The sequence below is a fragment of the Balaenoptera musculus genome, chromosome 4, assembly GCF_009873245.2.
Source record: "Balaenoptera musculus isolate JJ_BM4_2016_0621 chromosome 4, mBalMus1.pri.v3, whole genome shotgun sequence".
NCBI classification, from domain to species: domain Eukaryota; kingdom Metazoa; phylum Chordata; class Mammalia; order Artiodactyla; family Balaenopteridae; genus Balaenoptera; species Balaenoptera musculus.
The window spans coordinates 17,046,739-17,053,127 of record NC_045788.1 but is presented as its reverse complement, the minus strand read 5'-3'; the positions used below and the strand labels follow the sequence as shown (position 1 = coordinate 17,053,127).

Sequence of the window (6,389 nt, the reverse complement as noted above, 5' to 3'; positions counted from 1 at the left end):
CTCTCTGGGAAGGCACTTGTGCCTGATGATATTTAAGATAATTCATGTAATCTGTCTGCTATAGAGTAAGGAAAGCTGACAGAAGAGATCAAGTCTGGGGCTTCATTCAGTAGGCAACAGAGGAGTTGAAGGTGGATATAATAGAATTAAAATGGTGACTAGTGGAAGTCATGGAGGCAAGAGAAGTGGGTGAGGATACAAATAGACAGAAGAGGGTATTGGAAACATTTGAGCCCAGTTATTTTAGGGAGATCTGGGTTATGGACACAGAGAGGTTTAAGGAGGAATAAGGCAAGTAGGTGGAGGGAAAGGTACTGAATAGATTGGAATGGACGTTCTCCTTGGAGGAATCAAGGTGAAGGTCATTGTTAGATTTAAGGACAAGGGCAAAGGGACTGCTCTGGAAGTTCCAGACACTCATGCTCCCAGCAGTCCTTGGTGAGCAGATGGGAGGGAGGATGACTGAAAGAATGAATGAACACTGCCAGTAGACTCTCTGAGCTTACGAAGACTTGTTGGGTGAGTCAGAGTTATTAATATAAATAGTTACGGTGGCAACAATATGTCCCAGTGACAGTCCTATTTTAAAAATTAAATTAAAAATCTATTTAAAAATGTTGTTCTAAATCCTATGTGCATTCTCTTTTGCATTCTTTTGAGGACTAGAGTCTGTTATTTACAGTGTTTATTACTTTTAAGCATATGGGAGTACATATGATGTCTGTCCACTTGTTTTTAGAGCTGGTAAACAGACTGGGATCAGGACCAATATAATCACGTTCATTCTGCCACTGACCTTGCGCAGTGCTCTCCAAGGTCAGTAATGGTGGTTGGATTTTTGTCAGAATTGACTTGTTTTCAGCAGGAGCTGGGTCTCCCGCCTACTAACATTTGTAATCTCTCCTTACTACCTAGCCGGCTGTAAAATTACTAGTACAATTCCACCAGACAATGACTTTGTGATTTTCTACTTTTTTATTGATTAATAAACAGTTTTAAACCAAAAAACTCTGCAGTGAGAATGGAAACTTATTTGGTACTTGTAACTACCTGCCTTGGAGAAGAGAGAGGGATTGGAAAGATAAGAGCCTTAGACTCCTGCTGCCTTCTTCTTCTTTTTTTTTAATAAATTTATTTATTTATTTATTTATTATTTATTTTTGGCTGTGTTGGGTCTTCGTTGCTGTGTGGGCTTCCTCTAGTTGCGGCAAGAGGGGGCTACTCTTTGTTGCGGTGCACGGGCTTCTCATTGCGGTGGCTTCTCTTGTTGTAAAACGCAGGCTCTAGGTGCATGGGCTCAGTACTTGTGGCTCGTGGGCTCTAGAGCACAGGCTCAGTAGTTGTGGCTCATGGGCTTAGTTGCTCTGCGGCATGTGGGACCTTCCTGGACCAGGACTCGAACCTGCGTCCCCTGCATTTGCAGGAGGATTCTTAACCACTGCACCACCAGGGAAATCCCTCCTGCTGCCCTCTTGATGGCAAAACCAATAGATGAAAATAGAAAAATGCAGTCATAGGTTAAAAAAACGGCTGACTACACTATGCTAAATAACCAATTGCTTTGCATGAAATTAACCCATTGTTTCCTTGTCCCCTGGATATATGTATCACCCTCTGTAAACTTCAAGAAGGCAGGCTTTGGCTGTTTGCCTTGTGCCAAACACAGTGCCTAGCCTAGAGTTAGTGTTAAGGAAAAAATAATAGAGCTATCAGGATTGACGATAAGAGGGTGAATTTATGTCTCTGTTATATTGAGACTTGTTTCTAGGAATTTCCTTGCATAACTTCGATCTCTCCAGCTACAGTTAAGGAGAGACCCTGGGCCCTGTGTGTTTTGTGTTTCCTATGGCAGCAAATTTAGTTTACGACCATGGAAATACCTCTAGGTAGTAATGACTGTGTTTCCAATGGTTATGGCTTCCCATCAACTTATTCATTTTCTTTTGGTTTTGTTTTTGGGTAAATAGAATTTTCTAAATAAGTTTAGAAAATAAGGCAATATTTTTTAGTAAAACCAAATCAGTAACCAGCTAAGGATAACAGAAAATTTGTGATTTGAATAGAAAACTGTTCACATGGGTGCATTTTGAAAGATGGCAGAGGTTTCTTCTCACATTTGTTGATATCATTTGTTTTAACCAAGGAGCATTTGGAGGTAGGTTGAAGTGAAAGTGTGTGTGTGTGTGTGTGTGTGTGTGTGTGTGTGTGTGTGTGTTGAGCAATGCTGAGTCATTTGCTTTTCTGATAAGAAATGTTGAGAAACAGTCGACTTTTGGTTTTCCTCTTTTCCATGGGGACATCACTGACAAACACCTGTTGTCTGTGTAATGCTTAGAATTCAGAAATGGCAAATACAGTGATGACACAGCAGGGTATCAAGGAAAAGGGAAGGATAGAAGAGCTAGTTTATAGTTCATCAAAGTAAGAATACTCTTATCTTCCTTGAATAAAACATGTGCTTTAACTCACCAAATATGGAATCACAGACATGGGGACCTGGAAGGGCCTTGGCAGCCTCTCTTTCAGTCTGCTCATTTACACACAAGGAAACAGATCCAGAGCAGCTCAGGACTGTTTGAAGTCACACAGTGAGTCAGTGACAGAGCCCTCCCACTCTGGACTCCAGCCACACGTTGTGAAGAGGGATCGCCACCCCCGATTGTCCTCTACCAGGACATCCGCAGGAAACAAATCTGTGTTCCAGTTACAGATGGGACTCAAGTGGCCTTTCCCTCCATGCCTTTGCTGGTCTGTTTTCTCCAAGTGGCTTCCTCAGGTTGCTGGGTACCTTGGGGGGCCCCTTTCCAGGACATTGACAAGAAGCCTGGGGATAGAGCCTGGAGGGAGGTTAATTGCCATGCGACACTCAACCCACTTCTCCACATTGAGAAGGTTGTCCAGTGCGCATGGGCTCTGTGTGTCACGGCTGCAGCCCAGCAGACCTAGTAGCAGTGAGGCATAAGGCCTTTCACTTAGCCAACTGATGAAAACTCTGTCCTTTTCAAAATGTCCCAGAAAGCTAAAATAACTCATATTTCCCACGCAACGTTAGAGCAGATTTATGCCCCTTTAAGAACACATGTGGTGCAAAAAGATGAAGGGAGAGAGGGCCTAAAGTTTTACATATGGCACCAAGGTAATCCTAGCCGAGTTGGCTCCTCTCTGGAGAGCGCCTGCAGGGTATAATTAGAACAGAGATAGCCATCCCCACAGATCTACACTTGAGCAAATTGTGGCTATGACAAAATTGGAACCAAGGCTAAATTTATCAATAATGGGGTTTAAAAAAAGAAGACAAATGAAGTTGAAATTTCTCCTTGTTTATTTTAATGTGCAGAAAATTTTCTAGCTGATTTATGCCACGGCTTCAGTGTATTTTTCATTTTTTATTTATTTTGCAGTTAATTGGATTTCCAGCTTTTGCAGCCAGCCACTGCAATTGATCCCTGCAAAGATGGATTTATTGCTTAGGCAGGCAGAACTCTGACAATCTTCAGAGGTTGGAAAATAAAAGAAAACAGCGCATACGGAGAGCACTGTGGGTCACCACTGGGTCAGATCAGCAAGATATGTTACAGCTGGCAGGTTTATGCTAGAACTTCAGCACAAGCAACCTTCCTAAATGAGCAGCACCAGGATCCAGTGGAGTATTTTGTAGGATATTGTCAGTGATCCACGCTTAGGAGGAAATGTAGCTTAAGTTGGAGACACCAAGGTAGATGTCAGATCCCAGACAGGTTGGACCCATGGTTGGAAAATTATTGATAGCTAAACTTGAATGTCACACCTTTGGTGGCTCAATAAGGAATGGGACCTTATTTTTGCTGTTAGGTGGCTTTGTTTGAATGGCGTAATGGCTCAGGGGGCAGAACCAATATGGAACTCATGCCTTCAGCTACTCTTTGCAGAAGGTTCTGGAAATTTGTCAGCTGATAAGCAGCAGAACATTGCCCTCAGCCTGCAAAGGTCAGACATCCATTCAACCATTCCCCTAGCCATGCATCCATGCAATAATTTTTTTTTATTGAGCCCCTACTATATGCTAAGCCCTTTGTTTGGTGCTGAGCATAGAAAATGAATAATAAAAAAATATAGTCCCTACCCTCATGGAGATTCTAACCTATTGGGCAAGTACTAATTACAAGTTTGCTGAGAATTAGTAAAGAGAAATTCAGGAAGCTGCAGTTACATATTACAGGTCGACCTACCCTGATCTGGGGGTTGGGGAAGTCTTCCAGGAGGAAATGCTGTGAGCTGAGAACTGAGAGACTGAATATACAAATAGACAATTGTCAGATCATATGTAAAATAGAACTCTGACACATCATCTGCAGCAATCAGCCCAGGAAACCAGCCTATTATCTACAGTAACCAGCCTGGGCGGCCAGCCTGCTATCTATGTCATACTTATAGGAAGTCAGACCACTCTCTCTAACAACCAGTCCAGGAAGCCAAACAATAACTCATATAACAATTGGCCCCAAATGGCCAGGACTTGATTAAGAACTGACAGCTTCCCTAATTTTTGTCCTTACTTCCAACTTAGGATCAACCAGAGAAAGCCAAATCTGTACTCCTAACCAATCACATAGAATGCCCTACTTCTAGTTTTCCCACCTACAGCTTTCCCTTGCCAACAGCCTCCAATAAAGGCACACGTGAAACCTTCCCTTTTTCTGTTATAAAGCTTTCCTACTCCTCTGCCTGCCTTTGAGACTGTCAAAACTCAAGAGGTAGTGGCTGACTCTCTTGCTATAGCAAGCTGTGGATATATAGCTTTTGCTTGTTCTCATTTGGTTGGGCTTTGTTTTTTTCCACAGACCTGAAAAATGAGCACGTGTGGGCCAGACCGTGGTAGGGAAAAGAGTGTTCCAGGAGATGGAACAGCACATGCAAAGACTCTAAGATAAGAAAGACTAAGGCGGGCTTCCCTGGTGGCGCAGTGGCTAAGAATCTACCTGCCAACACAGGGGTCACAGGTTCAATCCCTGGTCCAGGTAGATCCCACATGCCACGGAGCAACTAAGCCCGTGTGCCACAACTACTGAGCCTGCGCTCTAGAGCCCATGAACCACAGCTACTGAAGCCCATGCACCACAACTACTGAAGCCCACGCACCTACATCCCGTGCTCTGCAACAAGAGAAGCCACCTCAGTGTGAAGCCCGTGCACTGCAACAAAGAGTAGTCCCTGCTCACCGCAACTAGAGGAAATCCCACAGGCAGCAACAAAGACCCAACACAGCCAAAAATAAATAAAATAAGTAAATAAATTTATATATTAAAAAATGACTAAGGCACACTTTTCAAATTGACGAGTAGAACATGACTGAAATGTGGAGGGTGTGGGAGAGACTGGCTTGAGATGTGGCTGGACATAGGGTTTTTGGGGGGAGGGTTGGGATCCTGCAAGGCCTTGTGAGCTGTGTTGATGATTTTGGCCTTTTTCCTAACCAGAGCATCATTTATGGCTGATCCTTGGGAGTTTTCTTCTTAACTAGTGCATTTCCATTGTGACTGGTCTCCAGCTCCTGTCTGCTCCTCTTTATGTGAGCTGCTTACATCCTATCTGTGGGCCCACCTGCTTTGAGAACTCCTCGTTTTCCGTTGCCATTGTTTTTGTGAGGCAAATGTGTCTTGCTGTGTGAGTCCTGCTCTATGCCACGACCAGCTTCCCTGTCCTTCCGGGCAGTGATAAGGTGAGCCCTGGCTTGTCCAAGCTGCTCTCTGGGCCTGGGCCCAGCTGAGCCTAGGGGGAAAGGTCAGCGGAGCAGAGACTGGGACTTATCCCCATATCTGTTCTCACCTTCTTCTACGGTCATAGAACACACCGTCAACTAGATTAGAGGTATTTCCCAGTCTCCTTTGCAGTTCAGTAATAGGCTTTTGTCCAAGGTCTGGCCAATGGAATTTGAGGGGAAGTGATACATACAACATCTGTTTCTTTTTCTTTTTTTTTTTTGACCATGCCATGTGGCATGCAGGATCTTAGTTCTCCGACCAGGGATCGAACCCGTGCCCCCTGCCTTGGGAGAGTGGAGTCTTAACCACTGGACCGCCAGGGAAGTCCCTACAGTATCTGGACATGCACGTGAAAGACCAGGGAGTGCCCTCCCCTTCCTGCTGGCTGAAGTGTAGGGGTGGTACTGGGGAGTTGTTTTGGACCATGTATACCAGGGAGGGCAAAACAACCAGAAAGAGCATCATGACTGATGGGGACTGCTTACATGTGGAAAGTTAGGCAAGAGAGAAATATATTTTTATCTTATTCAAGTCACTGTTATTTTAGTCTCTGCAACAACAGATGACCTATACTGTATCTTAATTCAGTAGTTTTCAAAGTGTGGTTCCAGAACCTCTGGGGCAGGGGGTTGTGTCTCTGAGACTCTT

The 6,389-nt window shown here is 44.1% G+C and overlaps 1 long non-coding RNA gene across 1 annotated transcript; it reads left to right on the top strand.

The window, feature by feature from the left end:
• Nucleotides 1-404: 404 nt before the first annotated feature.
• LOC118894936 lies at nt 405-4,985 on the top strand. Its single transcript, XR_005019793.1, has 3 exons — nt 405-519; nt 740-816; nt 4,821-4,985. It is a non-coding gene; the product is annotated as an uncharacterized LOC118894936 (long non-coding RNA).
• The last annotated feature ends 1,404 nt before the right edge of the window (nt 4,986-6,389 follow it).